This window comes from Kogia breviceps, chromosome 9 (genome assembly GCF_026419965.1).
Source record: "Kogia breviceps isolate mKogBre1 chromosome 9, mKogBre1 haplotype 1, whole genome shotgun sequence".
NCBI lineage: Eukaryota > Metazoa > Chordata > Mammalia > Artiodactyla > Physeteridae > Kogia > Kogia breviceps.
In genome coordinates this window covers 111,960,331-111,973,295 of record NC_081318.1, presented here as the reverse complement: position 1 = coordinate 111,973,295, position 12,965 = coordinate 111,960,331, and the positions used below count along the sequence as shown (strand labels likewise).

Below are 12,965 nucleotides of genomic sequence, written 5' to 3'. Positions count from 1 at the left end.
CACCATGGCCAGAAATCAGAATTTCTTTTGCTACGGAAACCTAGATCCTATCCATTTTTCCTCCTGGACAGAACGAAGGGAACTCTAGGTCAACTCTTGTGAAAACCGTCCAGCTTGGTGCTGCTGTAAACCCCAGTCAACGCCTGTTGCCGTGCTAACAACATGTGTTCTTAGTAAAACTCAGCGAAACGTTAGAGAGAGCACCATTTCTGAAACTCGGGGGCTCCAAACGGCTGAATCAGCATTTTCAGAAACAAAGTGTCCTGGGCCTGGCCTCGTAAACAGCAGCAAAGAGAAAGTTGTGCAATAACGCGTGTTTACTCACGAGCGCTACTTGTTTGGGTCTTTTCTTCGCATCTCTTGAATGAAGCTGCGGACAACGTTTGCAAGAAAGCAGCCGAAAAGGTCCGGGCCCGAGCCAAGTCACCTGTGGCTCCCCTACGTGACCCACCGCCTCGTCAATGCAAACGACAGAAAGTTGGCGTTTCTTCCAACCCCAAGACAAGACGAACACAATAAAAAGTGGAGAATACCCTCATTTCCATAACGCACATGCTCGAGGGCCGTCGCCAGGCAGGCGTGGGGACAGGAGATCGCAGAGGCCGAGAGTTGCATCAGAAACTGCCTTCTGTGAACGGCACGGCTCTTATCACATTTCCCCGGCTGGCGGGCCGCTAGCCCGCGCGCCCTCGACTTGGGGTTAGGCCCGGGCAGCGGGGTCACCGACAGAACCAGAGGGGAAGATCCCAGGCCTGGGCGCGCTCCGGCTCGGGAGGGTCCGGCCCCACTGCTCGGGCGCGGGCGCACCGCGGGCTGCAGGGGAGCGCGGCGCCCACTCTCCGGGCGGCCCGGGAGCGCGGCCTTGGCCCTGACCGCCCGGCGACGCGGCCCCCACCCCCGCCCCAGCCCCGGTCCGGCCCGCGAGCCGCCGGCGTCGGACAGGAGGGCTCCAGCGGGCGCCGCCCGGGGTCCCCGGCTCCCCGGGGTCGCCGACGCCGCGCGCCGCGCCCGGTCCCCGCCCTCGCGCGCCGCAGCCCCCGGCCCGAGGCGACGCCCTTCCGCCCGCCGCGCCCCCGCGGCGCCCGGCGTCCCCGGCCCGGGCGGCCCGCGCGCAGACAATGACGCCGGGACTACCGCCCGCCCGCCGGCCGGTCACAAAGTAACTTGGCGCCGCGCTCGCCGCCCAACTCCGTACCTGCCGCGGCGCCGCTCCCGGCCGCCTGCGCCTGGCCGCCCGCGACCCTCGGCGCGGCCGGAGCGGCGCGGGTCCCGCGGGGCGAGGGCGGCGCGCAGGGCGGTCCCGGCCCCCGCGCGCCGCCGCCCGGGGACCGCGCGCAAACTTTGGGCTCCGCGCGGGGCTCCGCGGCCTCCGAGCGCCCAGCCCGCCGCGGCGCGCCGCTCGCGTCCCTCCCTGCCTCCTCCCGGCCTCCCCACCCCCTCGATGGGCTTTAAACCCGCCCGGCCCCGCCCGCCGCTGCCGCCGCCGCCGCCTCAGCCTCCGCCTCCGCCTCCGCCGCCTCCGCCTCCTCCCCCGGTCGCTTTTCCTGCTCCTCCTCCCGCCGCCGCCGCCGCCCGGACCGCTCGGGGGCGCCAGCGCGGGCGGGGCCGCGGCCTGGACGCAGGGCGGGGCGCGGGGGGCGCGGGGCCGGAGCTCCCAGAGGCCGCTGCTGCTGCCGGGGGTCGGCGCGGGGAGGTGGGGACACGCAGCCGTGCGGGGGCGCCGGGACGCCTCGTCCCGCCCCCGGAACCCCCGGACGCGGGACCCCGACCACCCAGGCTGGGGCGTCCTCGAAACACACATCGGACCTGTCCTGGAAGGCAATTTGCAAGCGAATTCTTTGAAACTCAATAAGGAACTGTGCGGCCTCGATCCTCCGTCCCGGGCGCAGCGAGAAGACAGGACGGAGGAGAGGTGGCTGCACGGGCTGTGCCGTGGGCTGCGGTCCCTCTCGGGACCGGGATACCTGGGCTAGAGTGACCGCTCGCCGCCAGCCGAGTCTGGAGCCTGGACTCTCTCGTAGCCACGGTTTCCCATCTGAGTGCCAGCACCGGAGCGCGGGTGGAGTGGGAGGCCCTGCATATTTTCTTAATGCCACCGTGCCTCAGAGTCCTTATCTTTGAAATGGGCTAATAAGCCCGCCTCCGAGTGATGTCCTGGGTGTTAAATGAGGTGTTACTTGCAACATAAAGCGACTGGTAAGAAGGAACCCCTGAATTCGTGCAAACCATTGTCATTACTATGATTATTAATCTCTCTACCGAATCAAAATTATAATAGAAATAGCATAATAATAATTATGTCTTTCTGGGATTTGATGTTATAAAAGCAGCTGCAATGATAGCTTACCTTTACTGAGCATGCGTTTTGTGCCCAACTTTCATTAATCCTCCTATTTTACCCTCTGAACTTGTTACTAGGAGATGCCCACTGCGCAGACTCGGAAACCAGATCTCCCAGAGGTTAGATAACTTGCCGAAGGTCAAGTAGCTGGTAAGTGCAGAGTAAGGATTCTGCCAAAACCCTTTAGGTCACTTTTCAGAGCTCTTGTTTTTCCCACCTTTGGCCTGATTTATCCATGAAAGTTCATCCTTTCTTGTAACTGAAATAAGCCTCCAGAAAATATCTCCCCATTGGTCCAAGTTCAGAAAACCCCACGGATGAAAATCTAGAGAGAATATTGTGAAGGAGCTTAGTTCCTGGAAGAACCAAACTGACCGCAAAGACTCCTGTTGTAGACAAAGGATCCAGAGCAAATTAAAGAAGAGTGAAAAAGAGTTGGGCCACTTCTCAAAAGTTGTATGAGCTTTGACTCCTACAGTTTTGCCAAAGGCTCCAATTAGCAAGGAGAGCCTGCACCAGCCGGAAAGCCTGATACTCAGCGGGCTTTAATAGATATTTGAAAAGCACTTTATACATAGACAGTTTTTCCCAAATCATTTGTGGGTAAGTTCCATACCCTATTATAACCCCTTACCCCTGTATATTTTGATATGTCTTTCCTATGAGTAGGGATGTTATCTTACATAATCACAGTACCGTTACCAAATCCGTAGCTTAATATTGATAAAATATGTGTATCTATTCTTGGTCCATATTCCAGTTTTGCCAGTTGATCTGACCATATCTTTTATAGTATTTCTTTCCCCTCCATCCCAAGATCCTCCACTGTAGGGTCAGGTATCGTATTTAGCTGTCTGAAAACGTATGGGTTTTCAAACATTACTCTTCACTGAGAAGGGATGAAAATAAACGTCCTCAAGTGTTTTCATGGTGACAGCAATCCCCAGAATTCCTAGGACAGGCCCTCATTCTCCACATTTCCCAGCTCCGCGTAGACCTTGCATGATCCTTCTGGGCACGGCCCACTCAGCACCACTACATGATCCAAGTTCATGAACTTGTCACTCTGGTTGAGGCTGTAGAAGCTGCAGCTGTCCCCTGTGTGGCGATCCGGGCCAGCCGATCCTGTGGGCAGACTGCAGCTTAGTGCCTTCGCCTGCTGCAAATTCTAAATGCCCCCCGGGCCGCGTGCTCCTGTTCAGTAGGAGGGAAGCCGCCACCGTGCAGCACAGCCACGCGGGATGCAAATTACCCCGGAGAACCAGCCAGGCGGTGTGGCTTTGGGCTCAAGAGCTTCACCGAGGGAAATGCACTGGCAGCAGTTTAGGTGTCAGGACAGAAAACGGGATTTCGTGATCGTGAGGAATTCAGTTATCCAAGGATGTGCTAGAGGCTCCTTCAGCTGAAAGTAGAGAATTTGATAGACTAATTATAATTAGGAATGAACTGATTAACACCTTCTCCCCTGTTGACTGTGGACATGGGACAAGGATAACCAGGCCCAGCTGCTCCCTAGGGCCGTCCCAGCAGGGGGAGCGCCTGGCGCCCAGTGGGCGCTCTGGGGAAATGTCGTTCATCCATCGCCGGGAAGCCATATCCTGAAAGTGAATGCATCAGCAGAGCAAATGAATGGAGGACGTGAATGCTGCGCCCTGGGGCCCGGGCTCCGGCTCCAACATTGCCAACAGCCTTGATAAAGGAAAAGAGAATGAGGTGGATGGCACCCTGACAGTGAAATGCTCTGGCCGGAGTGGCCTGGCCTCACTCCGCTCCTCTGGCGGGTACACCAGGAAGGCAGTGCTGGAAACCGGTGGTCAGCGGTAAGGACTGGTGGGGGCGGGACCCCCCTGCAGTCAGGATAAGAAATGCAGGCTGGCCCTGGCATACAGAAGTGGGGAGCCTGGCAGCATTCCAGGAAGGCTTCCTAGAGGCAGCAGTGCCCCAGCGAGTCCCGGAGTATCCAAGATGGTCAGTTCCACAAAGAGGGACCCAAAGAAAAGTCCTCTCAGATGGAGGGAGACTTCCGGGCCCTACCAGAGCCAAGAAAGAACTTACCAAGTAGTTGCATTGCATCATAAAATACCGGGCCAGAGCAAATGAGGGCGTCAGGAGGCTTGACGAGACACCAGGATGCAAAGGTAAGGAGGGACTTCTGCATCATGCTCTGGCGTTTCTACCTTATCCCAAAGGTGGTGGGAGGGTCCGATCTGTCTGTTTGGGGTCCACCAGCACAGTTTCCCCCCACGTGGAACTGTCCCTAGTCCCCCAATACCCACACCTTTCTTTGGTCCCTACACAGCAATTGATGACACTTGGCCCAAGGTGTGTGTTTGCTGCTGGGTGGAAGGACAGGCCAGCCAGATGTCTGCACCTGGGATCCGCAGGGGGTCTGGCCCCGGAGACCAGGTGAGGAACAACTGACCGCTCCAGGCTCAGTCTGTGAAGGGAGGGGCTGAAAGTCAGCCCCAGACAGATGCCCTCTTTCTCCTGTCTCCCTGAGCCTGGGCTCCTGTACCTATTGTGTCAAATTTCCATGAAACCCATTTTCCTTATGATGTCTTAATATCTAAAAGTCTCCTTTTCCTGAGAAAGCTTGAATCAGGTGATTTTATAACCAGGTAATCACCTGAAGGATGTTTCTTAAGTCTGGTTTTTATTGAGATTTAATTTGCCTTCAGAAAAATTCGTATTTCGCAGCGTTTTGTAAAGGTATATGGTTGTGTTACCATGACATCGGTGAAGATGTAGAACAATTTTATCTCCCGCAAAGGTTCCCTCGTGCCCCTTCCCCACAACCGGAAGCCACTGAGCTGCTTCCTGTCCTAATGATTTGCCTTTTTGAGATCGTCACATGAATGGAATCACACAGTACGCGGCCTTTGGATTCAAACATGTCGATCCGTGAATCAACAGCTTGTTCCTTTCCAATGCTGATTACTATTCCGTGTATGGATATTCCTCAATTTGTTCAGCCATTCACTAGCTGGTGGACATTTGGGCTATACTCCCAGTTTGGGACAATTATGAATAAAAAGGCTACGCGGCTTTTTCTGGGAACATAAGTAGGAGTGAGACCTCGGGGTCAAATGAAACGTGTTTAACTTTGTAAGGAATTGCCAAGCTATTTTCAAAGTGACTGTGCCATTTGCATCTGCACCAAAAAACATGTGTTTCAGTTGTTCTGTGTCTTGATCAGCACTTGGTGTTGTCGGCCTTTTTAATTTTAGCCATCCTGACTGGTATGTAATGATGTCTCATTCTGATTTTAATTCACATTTTCCTCAGGGCAAAAGACATGGAGCACTTTTTCATGTGCTTACTTGCTATACATATACATTCTTTTCTGAAGTATAGATCTCTGGCCTGTTTTTTTTTTTTTTACAGTTCGTTTTCTTATCATTGAGTTCTGAGCATTCTTTATATATTCTGCATACCTGTACTTCAGCAGATATGTGTTTTGCAAATATATTCTCCCAGACTTTTTCATTTTTTAACAGTATCTTTCAAAGAACAGAAGTTTTTCATTTTGTGGGTTAAAATTTATCAATGTATCCTTTTGCATTTTTTTTTTGTATCCCATCTAAGAAATTCTTCCCTAACCCAGGATTGCAACCAGTTTCTCCGATGTTTTCTCCTAGAAGTTTTACAGTTTTTAAGCTCTACATTTAGCTCTGTAATCCAATATGAGTTAGTTTTCATAGATGATGTGAGGTGAGGGTCAAGGTTTTGTTTTGTTTCGCATACAGATGTCTTGCCTGCTCCGCTGAGTGACTTGCAGGACTTGGAGGATCCCAGCTGGGTCATGGCTCAACCTGGCTTCACTGTGGTGCCAGGAGACCAGCTGGGGGGCTTCTGCTGGTGGCCTGTGACGGAGAGGACAAGAGGTTCTCTTGGAGGCAGGCATTTGAAGGCGGTGGGTGGGACTGGAGGTTCCTGGCAGAGCGGAAGAGGAGCTGGGGAGGGAGAGGAAGTGCAGGAAACTCCCGCAGGCAGCCGAGCACAAGCTGACTGTGGTCAACACATTTTTGGTGGGCTTGGTAGGGGAGGGAAAGGGGGTGGTCTGTACTGTGCTTAAAATGTTTAAAATAGGGTTAAACGCCTGAATCTTTTGCCTAAAATCACAGTCTTAGCTTCCCTTGAAAACTCAGCACAGCCAGCAAAAGCGGTCCCTGTGGCAGCCATTTCTGGGGCCCCCTAGCCTGGCTGCGGGGCCTGCAGGTTCACCCCGGGCTGCTCTGTGGCTTTGCCAAGGCCATGGCCCTGCCACAGGGGAGAGCGGAAAGCCGCGGGTCCTCCGAGCTGCCTGGGAATCCTGCTTCCATCGGTGTCTTGTGGCTGTGGACTTTGAGAAAGCCGTAGACGCCCTCCTGTGAGGCACACCTCTCTTCCAGGCTGAGTTTCTCAGGCAGCCCCTCCGGTGGCTCTAGGCTTGGATGAGGCTGTGGAGACCACGGGCAGCAGTGAGCACGGTGCCCGGCTCGCAGGGAGGGCAGCTCTGCTCCTCCTTCCGCGTGGCCTGTGGCTGGCGTGGACAGGGAGCCTTTGCAGCCCACCTCCTGGGCTCATTCTGAGTCATCTCCATCTTGGCTGAAAGAATGCCGTGCCCCTCAGGATGCTTGGGGCTGCAGGGACCAGAGCAGGGCCTGTCACCGTCACCCATGACCCAGGCCCTGGTCATCCCTGATGTAGAGGGCACGGTGCCTCTGGTGTAGAGGTCTAGCTCCAGACGTTGGTGCCCTTATAGCTGTGTTCACAAGCTGAATGGGGACACTTCTCCTCCCTTGCCTCCTTCCAGAAGGCTCCAGGAGATTTCTTCTCATGTGGCCAGAATATGGTCTCGGGCCCATGCCCTAGCAGCAAAAGGTAAAATGGTGAGAGCATCGGGGGCTTCCCTGGTGGCGCAGCGGTTGCGAGTCCGCCTGCCGATACAGGGGACACGGGTTCGTGCCCCGGTCCGGGAAGATCCCACGTGCCGCGGAGCGGCTGGGCCCGTGAGCCACGGCCGCTGAGCCTGCGCGTCCAGAGCCTGTGCTCCGCAACGGGAGAGGCCACAACGGTGACAGGCCCGCGTACTGCAAAAAAAAAAAAAAAAAAAAAAAAAAAAAAAAAAAAAAGTAAGCATAGGGCACTTTTAAGCTAACAAAAAAGAAGGTTCAGAAGGGTGGCTGGTAAATGGAAAGCCAGCCACCTGTAGACAAAAGGACATGGCCCTTGCGGCAGTGGAAAGCCAAGACTCCACCTCCTGTAGAAGAAGCGTCCTGGGAATTAGAATCTGGGGGATGACATACAATTCTGAATCCCGAAGTATGCTAGCTCATACCTCTAAATCAGGAGCTCCTTTTCAACTACTTAAAACAAAAGTCAGGTCAGCCCCTTCACTCGATTAGAAGTTAATTAACCACTAATATGGTACAAATTTTCCTTAATGAAATATATTTTCAGCCCAGTACACTTTATGGTTTTAATAACCAATGTTCAAGAGCTAATAGGAGAATCTAAAATAAGAACAGAACTATTTAATTGGTGAAATTGATCTAGAGCGATGGAAGATTTTGTATTCACAAGCATAACTGGCGTGGTGTGTGAGAAGCGTAGTGTAGTGACTGTGATTTTAAGGCAGCATCTTTTTTAAAAAATGAATTTATTTATTTTATTTATTTTATTTTTGGCTGCGTTGGGTCTTCGTCGCTGCGCGCGGGCTTTCTCTAGTTGCGGCGAGCGGGGGCTACTCTTCATTGCGGGCTTCTCTTGTGGAGCACGGGCTCTAGGCGCACGGGCTTCAGTAGTTGTGGCGCACGGGCTTCAGTAGTTGTGGCACGCGGGCTCAGTAGTTGTGGCTCGTGGGCTCTAGAGCGCAGGCTCAGTACTTGTGGCGCACGGTCTTAGTTGCTCTGCGGCCTGTGGGATCTTCCTGGACCAGGGCTCAAACCTGTGTCCCCTCCATTGGCAGGCGGATTCTTAACCACTGCGCCACCAGGGAAGCCCTAAGGCAGCATCTTAAATGTTTAAATTGCTAAAACCAGAAACCCCTTCAGTTAGTCAGCGTACATTCTTTAAGAGGATTAATCTGCCTGCAAGTGCTGTGAGACTCACAGAAAATAGAACAGCTAATCCTGGAGATGTAGCTGATAAGCATCCCACAACCAGCCCTCGCTGTTGAAGGAGAAACCCTGTCCAGGTGGACAGGATCAGGGGAGTGTGGGCGTCCATCCTGGGGCCAGTGCTTCTCTTGGGCACCTGTGAAGGTGTCAGCTGCACAGAGGAGAATCGTGTTTTATGATAACGTGCAAAAAGTCTTTCTTCTTTGTGCAGAGGTGAGTGTCACCCAGGACCATTATTGTTTAGAACTCATAAGGTTTAAAGATTGAGGGACTCTATGATAGATTTTTCCAGGAGAAACTCAGTATTTCCTCTTCTTCCCCTTAACTTTTATTTCATCTTCTCCTCCTTTTTCGTTGTCCTCAAAACAAGCCCCATTTCTTAAGCAGCTGCCTCACCCCAGGCAGGAGAGAGCTGTAAGGCATACCTCACACTATACACCATACTTTTTATATATATACACCTATATATACCTATCTCAGTTAATCCTAGCAATACATTTTGAGGTAAATATTATCCTTCCAATCTTTTTTTTCACATTTAATAGGTGTTTATGTAGTGCTTTATGGTGCTGTTTTTTTCTATTGAAGTGTGGTTGATTTACAATGTTTCAGGTGTACAGCAAAGTGATTTAGTTAAACATATATATATATTCTTTTTCATATTCTTTTCCATTATGGTTTATTACAAGATTTTGAATATAGTTCCCTGTGCTATACAGTAGGTCCTTGTTGTTTCTCTATTTTATATAGTAGCTTGTATCTGTTAAACCCAAACTCCTAATTTATCCCTCCCCCACCAACCTTTCCCCTTTGGTAACCATAAGTTTGTTTTCTATGTCTGTGAGTCTGTTTCTGTTCTGTAAATGAGTTCACTTGTATTATGTTTTTAGATTCCACGTATAAGTGATATCATATAGTATTTGTTTTTCTCTTTCTGACCTACTTCACTTAGTATAATAATCTCTGGGTCCATCCGTGTTGCTGCAAGTGGCATTATGTCATTCTTTTTTATGGCTGAGTAATATTCCATGGTATATAGGTACCACATCTTCTTTATCCATTCACCTGTTGATGGACATTTAGGGTGCTTCCATGTCTTGGCCATTGTAGATAGTGCTGCTATGAACATTAGGGTGCATGTATCTTTTAGAATTAGAGTTTCTCTGGATATATGCCCAGGAGTGGGATTGCAGGATCATAAGATAACTCTATTTCTAGCTTTTTAAGGAACCTCCACACTGTTTTCCATAGTGGTGGCACCAAGTGACATTCCTGCCAACTATCCTCCCAATTTTATAGTCCAGAGAGCTGACTCCGGGAGGCTAGCTGACCTCTAAAGGTCACCCAGCCAGTAAATGACAGCGCCAGGGTTTAAAGCCACACGTGTCTCACCCAAGTCCCACCCCTGTCCACCTTCCCCAGCCGTGTCCACTGTCATTTCTCATCATTTTATTGTTTTCCACATAATGGGTTATTTAAATGTGTGACCTAGGGAGATTTCTTTGGGCAAAATTCTGCAATTAGATGTCAATACAGTGAACTTCTCCCCCTTCAGGAAAGGGGCTCTCATCTGTGTTGGGGATCATGAAACGTGATCTCATTTCTTTGTGGCCCAGAGTACAGTGTGGAGGAAGATATGACATCTTTTTTAATTCAAGTTCACGATTTTGACCTGCACAGCCCCTCCCCACCCCCAGCTTTTAGGGAGTTTGAGGACTTGGCTTGGATGCCAGCTTGAGAATTCTGACCATGTGAGGCCAGAGGCACCCACAGGGGGGCAGACCCAGAAATAGGTGGTGGCAGGAGACATCCCTGGAGAAGACAGAAGCCGGCCGGAGCAAATGCAGCCAGGCAGCAAAGCCGAAAGTCCACAGGAGGTAGGACTCTTGCAAGTGGGTGACCCTCCTGATGTTGAGATGCCAGGTGACATGTGAGCATCCGTCGTAGGGCAAGGGATGGAGGTGGCTGCCAGGTGCCGTCACTGGCAGAAGTCCATGGCAGGTCCTCAGTGCCCGGCCAAGAATAAGACAGGGCTTCGGTCCAGCAGGGAGTGAGTTGGGAGGTCAAGAGCTGTGGGTGGTAAAATGCAGACGCCCCAAAGGCCAGAAAACCTGGATACACATCTACGCGAGGCCTGTGTCGTGAACTCCTCCATGGGGCCCCTTCAGGTGTCCCTTTGGACAAAACCACATGGGGTCCTTTCTCTGCAGGCCACAGGTTGTGAACAGGAAAGCAGGGTGCCCCCGTTGCTCTGGCAGCCCTCCTGGCTCCAGGGGGCCGGCTGAGGAGGAAGCCCACCCGTGGACCTCCCAGTGGAGCAACGGAGGGAACGCAGCCCGTGCAGTCCTCTTAGACCACCCAGCCCCTGGGCTTCTGGTCCCAAGAGCCAGTGCATGTCCTCACCGTGGAGATTTCCGACTGCTGGCTTTCTTCACAGCTTAAAGCACCAGGACGGATAGAGATGTCCACTCAGAAGGTGCAGAGAAGACACCCGCTAAAGAGAAGCAGCATCACAGCGGCACCTTTCTGCCCAGAAGCCTCTGCTCTTCCGTCCTGGCAGCAAGGCTACTCCAGACCTTCGTGCACACGGTAGGGCTCCAGGATCACATCATCCACAGAGCGCATCCCTGCCCAGGGACCGCGCGGAAGCTGAACGTGCCAGCCGGGCTGGGAAAGGACCAGCACTCGCCTCAGACTCAGGGCTGTCACTTTATCCCCCAGATCCCATGGGAAAACTCTGGCTACAACAGAGCCTGGGTGCTTCCAGAAGATGCCCTTGGCATTCTGCTATGCTCAATTTGTATCGTCTTTGAAAAAGATCTAGAGGACGCACAATAACACTTTGCTTTGGGGAACTTTCTAGGGAATAAGGTCACCCACATCTGTTGCTGGCATCCGAAGCACATGTCCCAGAGCGTGCCAGATGCCCTCACTAACTGCAAAAGACACCTACGCAGGGCCCCCACCCAACCCAAGAGCTGGCGCTGGCACTGAACCCACGTTAGGGTCTTTCGAGGACGATGTACCCATTCCAACAACACAGAGGACAGCTGCTTCTTCCAGAAAAGCCGCCGAGAGCTGTGATGGCCAAGAGCACAGATTTCACTTAACTGGGGCCTTGGGCAGCTCACCCGATGGCGCTGGGTCTCGGCGCCCTCAGGCGTAAGGCAGGATCACGTACGGTGGGATGAAATGGACATAAAAAGCACCCGGAGTCCGCAGCCAGGTCCTGACCCAGCGCGTGTGCCGAGTCAGTGCGTTTTATTAGAACTGTTACCTGCGAGGCACCTCGGCGATGCCCAGACCAGCCACACCTGAAGCGGGTGCCGTCCTGCTCTGGTGCTTGCTGTGGCACTTCCTCGGCCCTCTTTCCCCACCTGGAACCGGGGGGAAGTAACAGCACACAGGTGGGAAGCCATCAGTAAACGCTGGGGATCCACACAGCCCCCAAGAACATGACCTTTTGTGCTTCTCCTGCCAGAAGGATGGCCCGACCTGGTACAAGCCTTGCTGCCTTCCTTCTGGGGGAGGGAGAGACTTGGAACAGCACTCAGGAGTCAGATGACAGTGCCCACGGGAAGCACTTCTCCGCCTCCTGCCTGGGACAAGACGGCCTGTGGCATCCCTGCCCTCTGTGTTCACAGGTCCTCCGAGGGCCGGCAGGGCCGCCTGTGAGCTGAACCCTCCGACCCCTCCTCCCCTGAGGGGCGCTCACACAGCCATGGAGACACCAGTCCAGGCAGACACGGCAGGGAGTGGCTGCTAGAGGAAAGGGAAAGAGAAAGCCATGCTGGTCAGCACAGAGCTTCTCTTTTTATAGCCTCCTGTGAAAGAAGAGCTTTCCTTTCATGTGAATTTCCCTGATATCCACAAGTTTACAGGAACAGTTAAAAATACTGAAAATGTCAACTATTTACATAACCTTCTGCCTCTTCACACGCATCATGATGTGTGTGTTTCCATCTCCACGTGCTGGGAGGGAGTTTGCAGTTTTCTTCCAGGCTGCTTGCAGGTATCCTTCTCTACGTGTCGCCCCTCCCCGTGCTCGTCTTGGGGTGGGGTGAGGGGGCATTTCAGCCCTTTCCGATTTTTTTTGCTGCTGTGAACAGCACTGCACTAAACATCTTTGGGCAAGCTGCTTTTTTTTTTTTTTTTTTTTTTTTAATTCCTTTACATATCTCTTAGAATGTTGCACTCTGCCTTCCCTTTGCTCGTTGGGAGGTTCACTTGGGTCACCCAGGAGAGGCTGCTCTGGGGATAGGCCGGGAGCAGGAGGAAGGGGCAGCTCTGGACGCCCCAGCTTCTCCCTGCCCTCCCGCCTGCTGGCCAGCACCTGCCCCGCAGTGTCTGCTTCTCCTGACTGGGCACCCTTCAGGTTGTCACAGGTCTGTCAGCGCTGGCCGATACATCACCCTACAGCTCCTCTTCCATTGCCAGCAGCCCCTTCGGAGATTCCATGGTTCATACTCATAGGAGAGGAGTTGGACCATCTCTTTGGTCCAACTCGAAATTCACACGAGGCT

The 12,965-nt window shown here is 53.0% G+C and overlaps 1 protein-coding gene across 3 annotated transcripts in view; it reads right to left on the bottom strand.

Moving 5' to 3' along the window:
• Positions 1-1,254, bottom strand: part of GRB10 (growth factor receptor bound protein 10) — a 188,244-nt gene extending 186,990 nt beyond the window's left edge. Inside the window, exon 1 of one of the 3 annotated variants that reach the window (XM_059074699.2) lies at positions 1,196-1,254. The gene's annotated coding sequence lies outside the window, so the exon portion shown is untranslated. Of the gene's footprint in view, positions 1-325; positions 463-552; positions 807-1,195 lie in introns of those variants that run through there. The other 2 variants (XM_059074698.2, XM_067042955.1) reach the window with 2 other exon arrangements.
• Between the last annotated feature and the right edge of the window lie 11,711 nt (positions 1,255-12,965).